The sequence below is a fragment of the Callithrix jacchus genome, chromosome 1 (assembly GCF_049354715.1).
Source record: "Callithrix jacchus isolate 240 chromosome 1, calJac240_pri, whole genome shotgun sequence".
In the NCBI taxonomy this organism is placed as follows: Eukaryota; Metazoa; Chordata; class Mammalia; order Primates; family Cebidae; genus Callithrix; species Callithrix jacchus.
The window spans coordinates 130,083,035-130,095,065 of NC_133502.1; positions in this window are offsets into that span (position 1 = coordinate 130,083,035).

The following is a 12,031-nucleotide window of genomic DNA, read 5'->3' on the forward strand; positions in this document are numbered from 1 at the left end:
TGTTAATACTATCACCACCTATGTATTTACTAAAGTATAAGTCACGGCTTCACCCACATATTTCTCTCTCTTTCTCTTTATCACCTCCATATAATGTGGTTATCAAGTCCTAAAGTGTATTTTTTCTCCTCTTAAATGTCACACTTCAGTTCACCTCTTTTAACTTTCTGCTACCTCTGGTATCTTTTTCTCCAGTTCTCCTAATGATTATACTACAACACAAATTAAAGTATGCTACTCTCCTCAGATATGCCTTTCAAAACTTGCCTTTCATTATAATATTAAGAAAAGCTGTTCAAGACTAGATCTGTGATAATGCATACCACACTATCATTTTAACATTATTATATAATACTTTTTAAAACATCCTTTATACTCTAAACATATCAAATTTTTCTGTCATTCTAAGTACAACATATTCATTCTTCCACATGATGTCTTGACATTCTTTTCTCCCTCTACTCTGTGAACTACTACTTATCTTTAACACTGAGTTAAAATGTCAGTACTCTTCCAAGACAAGGTATAAATTTCACTAGCAGATCAAAAATAGCTGCTACTGCTTATTCACTTAGAATCTATTAAAATCTACAAATCTTTCAAATGACAAGTTGACTTTCTCAGATGTAGTTGTTTCCCACCAATCCATAGCATACTGAAGAATAAGATGACCAGGAAGTAAAATTCCATAGTATGTTACAGGCCTGCACCTTGCTGCAACAAAGTATATGAACGTTTATATCAGATAGTTGGTGCCCTTTAATATCTATGAACAAAAGTTGTTGATACAGCGATTTGAGAGGAAAGGTAATGACTTTGCTCTTGATATGAACATTTAAGAAAAGGGATTATAAATGAATTTGCAAGGTCAGCAGAGCACTGTAAATTAAAGATATACCTGGAGAAGACTGAGGTCATGCAGCAGATTACATTGTCTTACCATAAAGACTTACCTTCAGTAAGCTTAGGGAAATAGCAGAAAATATCCTACATGAAAAAGAGGCAATGAAAAGAAAGTTTGATTCACTTTCCAAGAACTGAGAATCTAAAGGGAAGTAATGCTCCATCAAGAAATTCAAAATACCAGCTGGATAACACAGAGCTGTAGAGAGACCAAATATTCAATTAGGACACTCATGAAAAGGGAGGCCTAAGCCAACTAAAGGAAGAACATGAGCTTAAACCAGAAACTAAGGACATATTTCTTCCAAGAATTATTTTTTGAAGTTTTTTTCTAGTCATCTGAAATATAGAGAGAATATATTTCTCTGTGTTTTGTGGGGATTACAATTTTGAACAGATGGGAAGGAGTAAGGGGATGTAGCCCTGAAAAAGATAAGAAGAACAAGAACATTCATACCTAACTAAGTCATACACAGCATTTTGAAGATGAGAAAACTGAGTCTCAAAGAAGGGAAAATCATGCTCAACTCATATTCCAGTGCTTGACCCCAGTAAGGATTGATATCTGGCCTTTTAGTACCTAACTCAAGATTTTATATCAGGATGTCATCATAAATTAAAGGCTTTAGAAAATAATAAACCACATTTCTGGGACAAGTCCCTTTATGGCCATTAAAGTAGAACTATTTTAGCATTAATATTATTGTTATTTTGATCTCTTGAGATATAACTATCTTGATGTACAAAATTGGAAAGATCTGTAATCCCAGCACTTTGGGAGGCCAAAGCGGGTGGATCACGAGGTCAAGAGATTGAGACCATCCTGGTCAACATGGTGAAACCCTGTCTCTACTAAAAATACAAAAAATTAGCTGGGCATGGTGGTGCATGCCTGTAATCCCAGCTACTCGGGAAGCTGAGGCAGGAGAATTGCCTGAACCCAGGAGGCGGAGTTTGTGGTGAGCTGAGATCGTGCCATTGCACTCCAGCTGGGTAATGAGAGCGAAACTCCATCTCAAAAAAAAATTGAAAAGATCAACCATTAAATTGTATGGAGGATAAAATTATTTTTCCTTTATCTGGGCCTTAGCTAATGGATCTATCAAATGTACAGAAAACATGTTTATAATATAAAAACTGACACAAATTATGTAAGAATAAAAATTACAATGGTTACAGAGTTAATATCTAAGATGATCTTGCCAGCTTGAAACAAAGGGCCATGTGTTTAATAAGATGAAAAAGAGTGAATATCAAATACAGCATTTAGATTCCAAAAAATCTAAAGAGTAAAGTTTAAAGAACTAATATTTGAATTCGTTTCAAAGTATTGAAGCATATTTTATTTGTTAAGCTATCTTTTAAATGCAGGTTTTTGAGCTGTCTTATGGTTAAAAATGTGTTTTATGTATGATCATTTCTTTAAAATTTTAGTTTTGTATGACAATGTGTCACATTTCAGGTGTTTTTTTTAATTTGCTTGATATATCAGTATCTGATGATACTGCAGAGTTTACAGTTTTTGCTTTATTAACGTTTTGGCAATGTTATTATACATATAAAATCTTATAATCCTTGATGTAAATTTTAATTATTATGCCATATATCTGTTTACCTATGTTAATACCCTTCCCTTAATTTTGTCTGTTATTATATTGGTACAATAACATTCTTCTGAATAGTCATTGTTCATTAGATATTTTTCTCATTTCTTTATTTGGAAAATTTTAATGCAATTTTATTTGTGATATGACTTTTAAAAGCAGACAATGGCTAGATACATTTTTGTTTCTATCAACAAAATCTCTGTGTTTCAGTTATTAAGTACATGTAATACATTTATATTTATTGTAGTATGTTACCTTTTCCATTATTTTACTCTTCCTTTTATATTTACCTTTTTAAATTTTTTACTCTGCTACTGTTAAATGATACTATTTTCTATAACTTAACCTTTTATTTTACTAATTTACTGATTTGGAAGTTATTATGTATAATGTAGTTCTCCTTCACTATCCATGGAGATTAGTTCCACAACTGGTTCAACGATAGTAAGAAGAAAAAAAGACTATGTTCACCAGATATAACCATCGATTTTTAAATCAAATATACATATTTATATTTATTAAAAATGAATTTTTAATATATACATTTTATAAAAATTTTTTTTTGAAAATACTAATTTAGCCCTCTCTTCTCCAAAAAAAAAAATATATATATATATATATAGACACACATGTGGAACCCAAAAATAAGGAGGGATGACTGTATATGGAAGATATAATATATTTGTGTGTGTGTGTGTGTTCAAACATAATTTTAACATAAATGCTTGAGGTATTGAAAAATGTCAGTTGTTATTCAACATTTCTGTCTTTCTCCCAGTATGGCAGTAAATCTCTCCATGCTTTAACTAGCCATTGCAACTACTGGCCCAACCTGCACATATTTTTAACATTTTAAAGTGTTTGTTTCACTTTTTTAAACTCAGAAAATATTTATTATTATTAAGTCCTTAATCAAATTTACTGATATCATTCATCAAGCTCTATGCTTTTTCTTTCTTGTAACCTGCATATGCTCTCTTGGTTCATCAGGTTCACTGATCTAATCAAATACAGCCTCCAAAAGTTATTTCAGTCACTTAGGGTGCTAACCTCTTTCTTTTATATTAACCTGAAAATACTAATTTAGCCCTCTCTCCATCATTAAGCTGAGAATAAATAAATAAACAGGTAAAGAACTTTACCTTTTAATGCTCATATAACTTAAGAAATTCTCAAGGCCTCAGCTTTCTCATTTGTAAAATGGGAATAAGAGTAACTATCTCACAAGATATACAAATTATTTAGAACCCAGAATAAGTCCAGTGGAACAGTCAACTTTTATTTTTAGCAACTACATTTTTGCTTCTGGAAAATGTCACTAATAAGATCTATTTGTTTACATGAATGTGCTTTTGGCTTTTTTCATTTGCAGTAGAATCTAAGATTGTCTTCATTTTCTTCATATTTTATTAAATTTGACTACAATGTTTCTTGCTATGGGTTTTTTTCCTTAAAAGAATATGGCTCAGTACTTACATTTTTAAATTGGGAATTCCTTACTCCCTCTATGTCTAGAAAACTCTCAGCAGAATGAAGACACAACATACCAGAATCTCCGGGACACATTTAAAGCAGTGTCTAGCAGGAAATTTATAGCACTAAATGCCCACATGAGAAGTGAGGAAAGATCTAAAATAGACACCCTCATGTCACAATTAAAGAACTAGAGGAGCAAGATCAAATTCAAAAGCTAGCAGAAGACAAGAAATAACTAAGGTCAGAGAAAAACTGAAGAAGACAAAGACACACACACAAAAAAACCTTCAAAAAAATCAATAAATCCAGGAGTTGGTTTTTTGAAAAGATCAACAAAATAGACTGCTAACCAGACTAAAAAAAAAAAAGAGAGAAGATTCAAATAGATGTAATAAAAAATAATAAGGGGGATATCACCACCAATCCCACAGAAATACAAACGACTACCATCAGAGATTACTACAAACACTTCTATGCAGATAAACCAGTAAATTTAGAAGAAATGGATAAATTCCTGAACACTTATACCCTCCCAAGACTAAACCAGTAAGAAGATGAATTCCTAAATAGACCAACAACAAGGTCTGAAGTTGAGGGAGCAATTAATAGCCTAACAACAACAAAAAGTCCTTGATCAGATGGGTTCACAGCTGAATTCTAGCAGAAGTACAAAGAGGAGCTGGTACCATTCCTTCTGAAACTATTCCAAACAATACAGAAAGAGGGAATACTCCTTAATTCCCTAACTTTTATGAGACCAACATCATCCTGATACCAAACCTGGCAGAGATACAACAAAAAAAGAAAATTTCAGGCCAATATCCATGAATAATATTGATGCAAAAATCTTTAATAAAATACTGGCAAACAGAATCCAACAGCACATCAAAAAGCTTATCCATCACAATCAAGTCAGCTTCATCCCAGGGATGCAAGGCTGGTTCAACAACCACAAATCTACAAATGTAATCCATCACTTAAATAGAACCAAAGACAAAAACCACATGATTACCTCAATAGATGCAGAGAAAGCCTATGACAAAATTCAACAGCCTTTTTTGCTAAAAAAAAACTCTTAATAAACTAGGCATAGATGGATTGTATCTCCAAATAATAAGAGTGATTTGTGACAAACCCACAGCCAATATCATACTGAATGGGCAAAAACTGAAAGCATTCCCTTTGAAAACTGGCACAAGACAAGCATGGCCTCTCTCACCACTCCTATTCAACACAGTATTGGAAACTCTGGCTAGGGCCATCAGGCAAGAGAAAGAAATGAAGGTATTCTAATAGGGAGAAAAGATGTCAAACTGTCCCTGTTTGCAAATGACATGATTGTATATTTAGAAAACCCCATTGTCTCAGCCCAAAGTCTCCTTAAGCTGATAAGCAACTTCAGCAAAGTCTCAGGATACAAAATCAATGTGCAGAAACCACAAGCATTTCTATACATCAATAACAGACTAACAGAGAGCCAAATCATGAGCAAACTCCCATTCACAATCGCTACAAAGAGAATAAAATACCTAGGAATACAACTAACAAAGAACTTCTTCAAGAAGAACTACAAACCACAGCTGAAGTAAATAAAGGAGAATACAAATAGATGAAAAACCATGCCATGTTCATGGTTAGGAAGAATCAATATCATGAAAATGGCCATACTAACCAAAGTAATTTACAAATTCGATGCTATCCCCATCAAGCTACCAATGTCTTTCTTCACAGAATTGGAAAAATCCACCTTAAACTTCATACGGAACCAAAAAAGAGCCCGCATAACCAAGAAAATTCTAAGCAAAAAGAACAAAGCTGGAGGCATCACACTACCTGACTTCAATCTATATTACAAGACTACAGTAATCAAAACAGTATGGTACTGGTACCAAAACAGAGATATAGCCCAAAGGAAGAGACCAGAGGCCTCAGAAAGACGACCACACAACTACAACCAACTGATCTTTGACAAACCTGACAAAAACAAGCAATGGGGAAAGGATTCCCTATTTAATAAATGGTATTGGGAAAACTGGCTAGGCATAAGCAGAAAGCTGAAACTGGATCCCTTCCTTACACCTTATACAAAAATTAACTTCAGATGGATTAAAGATTTAAACATGAGGTCTAACACCATAAAAACTCTAGAAGAAAACCTAGACAATACCATTCAGGACATAGGCATGGGCAAAGACTTCATGACTAAAACACCAAAACCAATGGCAACAAAAGCCAAAATAGACAAATGGGATCTAATTAAACTTTAGAGTTTCTGCACAGCAAAAGAAACTACCAATAGAGCAAACCAGCAACCAGTGGAATGTGAAAAAAGTTTTTACAATCTACCCATCTGACAAAGGGCTACTATTCAGAATCTATGGAGAACTTAAACAAATTTACAAGAAAAAAGCAAACAGCCCATCAAAAGGTGGGCAAAGGATATGAATAGACACTTTTCAAAAGAAGACATTTATGCAGCCAATGAACATATAAATAAAAATTCATCATTACTAGTCATTAGAGAAATGCAAATCAAAACCACATGGAGATACCACCTTACACTAGTTAGAATGGCGATCATTAAAAAATCTGGAGCCAACAGATGCTGGAGAGGATGTCGAGAAATAGGAATGCTTTTACACTGTTGGTGGAAGTGTAAATGAATTCAACCATTGTGGAAGAAAGTGTGGTGATTCCTCAAGGATCTAGAACTAGAATTTCCATGCGACCTAGCAATCTCATTACTGAATATATACCCAAAGGATTATAAATCATTCTATTATAAAGACACAGGCACATATGCACTGTTCACAATAGCAAAGACTTGGAACCAACCCAAATGCCCATCAGTGATAGACTCAATAAAGAAAATGTGGCACAAATACACCATGGAATATTATGCAACCATGAAAATGGATGAGTTCATGTCATTTGCAGGGACATGGTTGAAACTAGAAACTAACATTCTCAGCAAACTGACACAAGAATAGAAAACTAAACACCGTATGTTCTCATTCATAAGTGGGTGTTGAGCAATGAGAACACATGGACACAGGGAGGGGAACATCGCACATGGGGGGCCTGGGTGGTGTGGGGCTATGGGAGGAATAGCGGAAGTGGGGGGATTGGTGAGGCATAGCATTAGGAGAAATACCTAATGTAGATGATGGGGTAATGGATGCAGCACACCACCACCATGGCACAAACCTGCACCATCTGCACATATACCCCAGAACTTAAAGTATAATTTAAAACAAAAATTAAAAAAATAAAAATAAAATAAATTCTAGTGTTAGTCTAACTTCCATATACATTAAACATTCTTTTGTGTTTTTAAAAAAATCTCTCCAAGTTTAAATTATACTCACTGGGTCATCTTCATCAAAAGCCAAGATACACAAGTGTAATACAAATAATTATCTCAATGATTAGAGTCATAGATATCTCAGTAGGTCCAAAGGTAATGATCTAGTGATAAGGTAGTAGATTTATCATTCTTCTAGAAGGCCACCTTCTTCATCTACATTTATAGTGTTAACACTTTCGTAAAAAATGTGAAAAATGAGAATAGCTTATTTCATCATAGAGATCAGCGACAGTAACATGTATTGAAAGCTTTTTATGTGACAGTATTCTAAGTGCTTAAAATTAATTTTTTAATGCATGTAAAATGAATACATTTAATCCTCACAACAATATTAGATCTTCTCATTACTCTTCTTTTAAAGATGAAGAAAATGAGACTCAGAATGGTTAAGTACCTTCAACATGTCACACAGTGAGTGAATAGCAGAGTTGAAATGAGTTGTAATTTTTTTTTTTTTTTTTTGAGATGGAGTTTCACTCCTGTTGCCCAGGATGGAGTGCAATGGCAAAATCTCAGCTCACTGCAACCTCTGCCTTTCCGGTTCAAGAGATTCTTTTGCCTTCGCCTCCTGAATAGCTGGGATTACAGGCATGCGCCACCACTCCTGGTTTATTTTATATTTTTAGTAGAGATAGGGTTTCTTCATGTTGGTCAGGCTGGTCTTGAACTCCCGACTTCAGGTGATCTGCCTACCTCGGCCTCACAAAGTGCTTGGACTACAGCCATGAGCCACCAAGCCTGGCCCAGAGTTGTAGTTTCTTATGCAGCAATAGCAAACTAACACAGCAATATGGATAGGGTATTTTATTTAAGCCATGATGACATTTTCCTTTTCTGGAACTGTAATTGCTGCCTATGGTTTTCATGATCATATAAGCCATTGTTATTGCTTGTGCTATTTTTAGGTGTTATTGTTACATCCTTGTCATAATAATAATGTTAATACCCATAAGACATTAAATATTGCAACAGAGCTTAAAAATGTTCTATGTTTCCTTTCAGTATTATGTTACGCAAAGCAAAATTCTTAAGAAAGCAGATGAAAAGAAAGCACAACAGAAATGAACACACTTTTATGGCACAAAAACCTATAAATTTTGGTTTATTTTAGTTAAAGCTACCTCAGAGGGGAAAAATGTACTTTAAAAAAAATGAGGTCTAGGACAGGGCTAGATTATACAAAATGTGCCCAAGATTCTTGTACAAACGAGAATGCCCACAGAGAACTAAAACTCATATGACAGAGAGGGTCATCTGCCAGCATCAGCAAATTGAAGACATGTATAAGGCATTTCTTAGAGTGGATGTGGGAGTAGGAAAATATCACCTCATTAGTTAATGATGCTGCAGCAATGAACATATTCAAATGCCTTTGTTCTGAAGACAGTGCCACTTAATGAGCATAATCATAGACCACAAGATATTGCCACAACTCAGAAATGTATACACTACACACAATTTCAAGCTCTTGACAGCTTTAAAGAATCTTTGCCAACTATACCTCCTTTCTAGTACTCCTAGAAACATACAAAGTAGTGTTGGGGTTAGGCGTGTGAATGTGTGCATATATTATCACCATTTTCCCTAATGCATTATATGTGTATAAACTTGTGCTACACCCATTTATATTAACCTCGTATCTTACTCTTAACCCAAAGAGTAGCAGCTTAAAAAATGAACCCCTGAATATAATGTATGGATAAATCCATTTAAATAATTGTAATGTTTAATTAAACTAAACTGTCATCAACAGAGGTCATCTTTCAACGATCATATATCAGGAAATTTAGCTGTTGGAAATTAACTGTAAGATTAGCTTGACTTTTAAAGACAGTATGTGAGTTTCTCATTAGCCTTATTATCATTTTTGAATCATAAATATGTAAATGATGTGTTTCACACGGGAGATTTAATTCTGTACTCTTATTTCTGATTAGCTAGAAATACACTCTGGCTCTGTCAGATAATTGGTAACATTGCACACCAATAAGGCATTTCCCTACGCTTCATCAGAAGCAGTTGAAATTAAAGAAGGCAGAGCTGTTACGTTTTTGACAGTTTTGTAACACCAACTTGTAAAAGTTTTAACTCAGCCATTAATATAGTCCATGAATTATTTATACACTTTTTATGTCAAGGTTATTTTTTAAAGTTGAGATCCAAGAATAAAGTGAAATGCTCTAGGAAAGAGAACACTTTCATTATTTTCACTTAAAAAAATCTATACTAACAATAAACACCAATGTAATTTGAGTACAAGTAGAAAACAACAACATTTTGACCACTTACTGTGAACCACATATTCCCTAGCTCATAATGCCAAAATATTTGTAAACTTTTAGAAGTTTGGCAGTAGGTGAACTTTTATTGCTTTAATGTCTGATGCTTTGTTTTTAGTATATGTACCTTCATTTCATTGTTAGCAGAAATTATGCATAAGGAATATATAAATTTTTCTTAAGTTGCCTTATTCTAGAAATAAGGGGAGTTCAGTTTACTTCAACTTGAAGAATTTAAGCAGTTTTCATTCATAAACTTTTCTCCTGTCAAGATGATGCTTATACCTTCAACAAGATAATAAACTCCTATGGATAAGGAATAACTCTCTTTATCTGTATTTTGTCTTCCATGCTGCTACATAACAAGGGTATGCATTAAATCTTTGTCTATGAAATAAAGAAATAAGTTGCCACTTGAAGACAAATAATATTTCTAAGTATGACAGACATATCTCCAGTGAAAATTTCTGTTTCCGTACTTAAGTTGGCTTTAAAATATTTATACTTCCTTAGTAAGCAATTTCAATGTCTAATAACCCACCATATGTAAATCTACCAGAAGCATTGTCAAACGGACTGCATTATTTGGTTGGCTACTGTTTTATTATTTCTATTTTTAAATTAGATTATCATATATTTATGAATATTTGTGCTACGTATGATCATAAAAACTTTAAAATCACCGAGTTTACTTCAAAGTTTTTCTATTGGATAATTTCTTTATTATCATCTTCACATCTTTTTCAATTTTTATCATCACCTTCACTTTATAATGAGAACAATCAAGGTGTAGATTAAGTGCAGTTTTTTAGTAAGAAAAGTAAAGAGGGCTCCAAAGTGTCCTCCTTGCAATAGGCAGCATTTGTGTTACTGCCAACAGTGCATTCACTCAACCTCATTCCTCATAAATCTTTGCTCAATTGTCATCACTTTCTTTCAGAGTTGGTCATTACACAGCATCCTTTTACAGTAGATCAGTGCCCTATATAAAGTCCAAAACAAAGAGTATTCTGATGCCAACTAAAATACTAATATTTTAAAGTCAATACATGTTTTTATGGGTGGCATCCTTTTTTCCCAATAAACACACAATATTTATTTTTTTAAATTACATATGTTTAGAGTTGAATGAAGAGCATTTGTGGAATAGGGAAAAGATCATACATCCATTTTATTATCAACATTTTCCCTAATACATTAGAATAAAGGCTAGAATACACCTTTATTCTAGCCACTATCTAATTCATTCACAGCTAATTTCTCAGCATAAGCAAATTTTCTCTTAAAAAGAGAAGTAAGCTATTACATGAAAAACAAGATTTGGTGTGGAAGTTAATTGAAATTGTCAGCATACACAATTGAATAAAGCACACTGTCTTTAATCAATCTTGTCCTCATGTGCTTCCACGCATTGTTTGATTCCATAGTAACTTGCGAAACAAAACAAAAATATTATAAAATGTGCTGAATATTACCAAATTGAGAGAAGGCAAAATGTGTAGAAAGCTATATTCAAGAAATTTACATCAATTGTATGAGGACTATAAAATGGAATGCAAGACATCCAAACCAAATGGTAAAATTTCCACTGAGATAGGCATGTGGCTGTTAGAAGAAATAGTTCTATGGCTATTAAAAATATGATACTAGATATTCTAGAATGCTCATTGCTGATCTGAGAACTGAGCTCAGGTGCACTTAACTTCACACATGAAACCATGGTATAAGATGGAGTAAAATGAGAAATGAGCCATCAACTCCCAACTTAATTATCAGCAGTAGTGACCTGAACAGTAAGGCAGTATAACACCACAATTAACGACAGGGACTGTGCCTAACTAGACCCAAGTTCAAATTCTGTCTTCGTCATTACCTAAGTAAAGTATATTTGAACCTCAGTGTCTTATTAATAAAATAAGAAAATAAAATCCACCTTACATGTTGTTAATAGGATTATATGAGCTAATATATAGCTTATTGCATAAGAAGCAGGCCCATCAAATATCACTAGACTTTTCCAGATTGTCAAGGAAATCATTATAAAATTCAAAGGTAAAATCTGTCTCTCTTACACATACATACGCACACACACATATATGTATATACATATATATACACAAATACATATATACATGTACATATTAAGATTCGCCAAAATCCTTACCCATCAAAAAAAGCAATATTGACAGTTTTGTGTACAGTTCTACAGATTTAATTTTTCTTAATGACTAGTGTAGGTAACATATATTCAGAGGACATTGTTCTGAAATCTAGAATAATTAAAAAAATTATCAATGCTCAAGTTTGAATGGGTCCAAAAATAGCACTATCCTTCCCAACATAAGCAATAACTTAAATGAGTAGTAAACCAAAACCAAACCAGACAGAACCCAGTATAT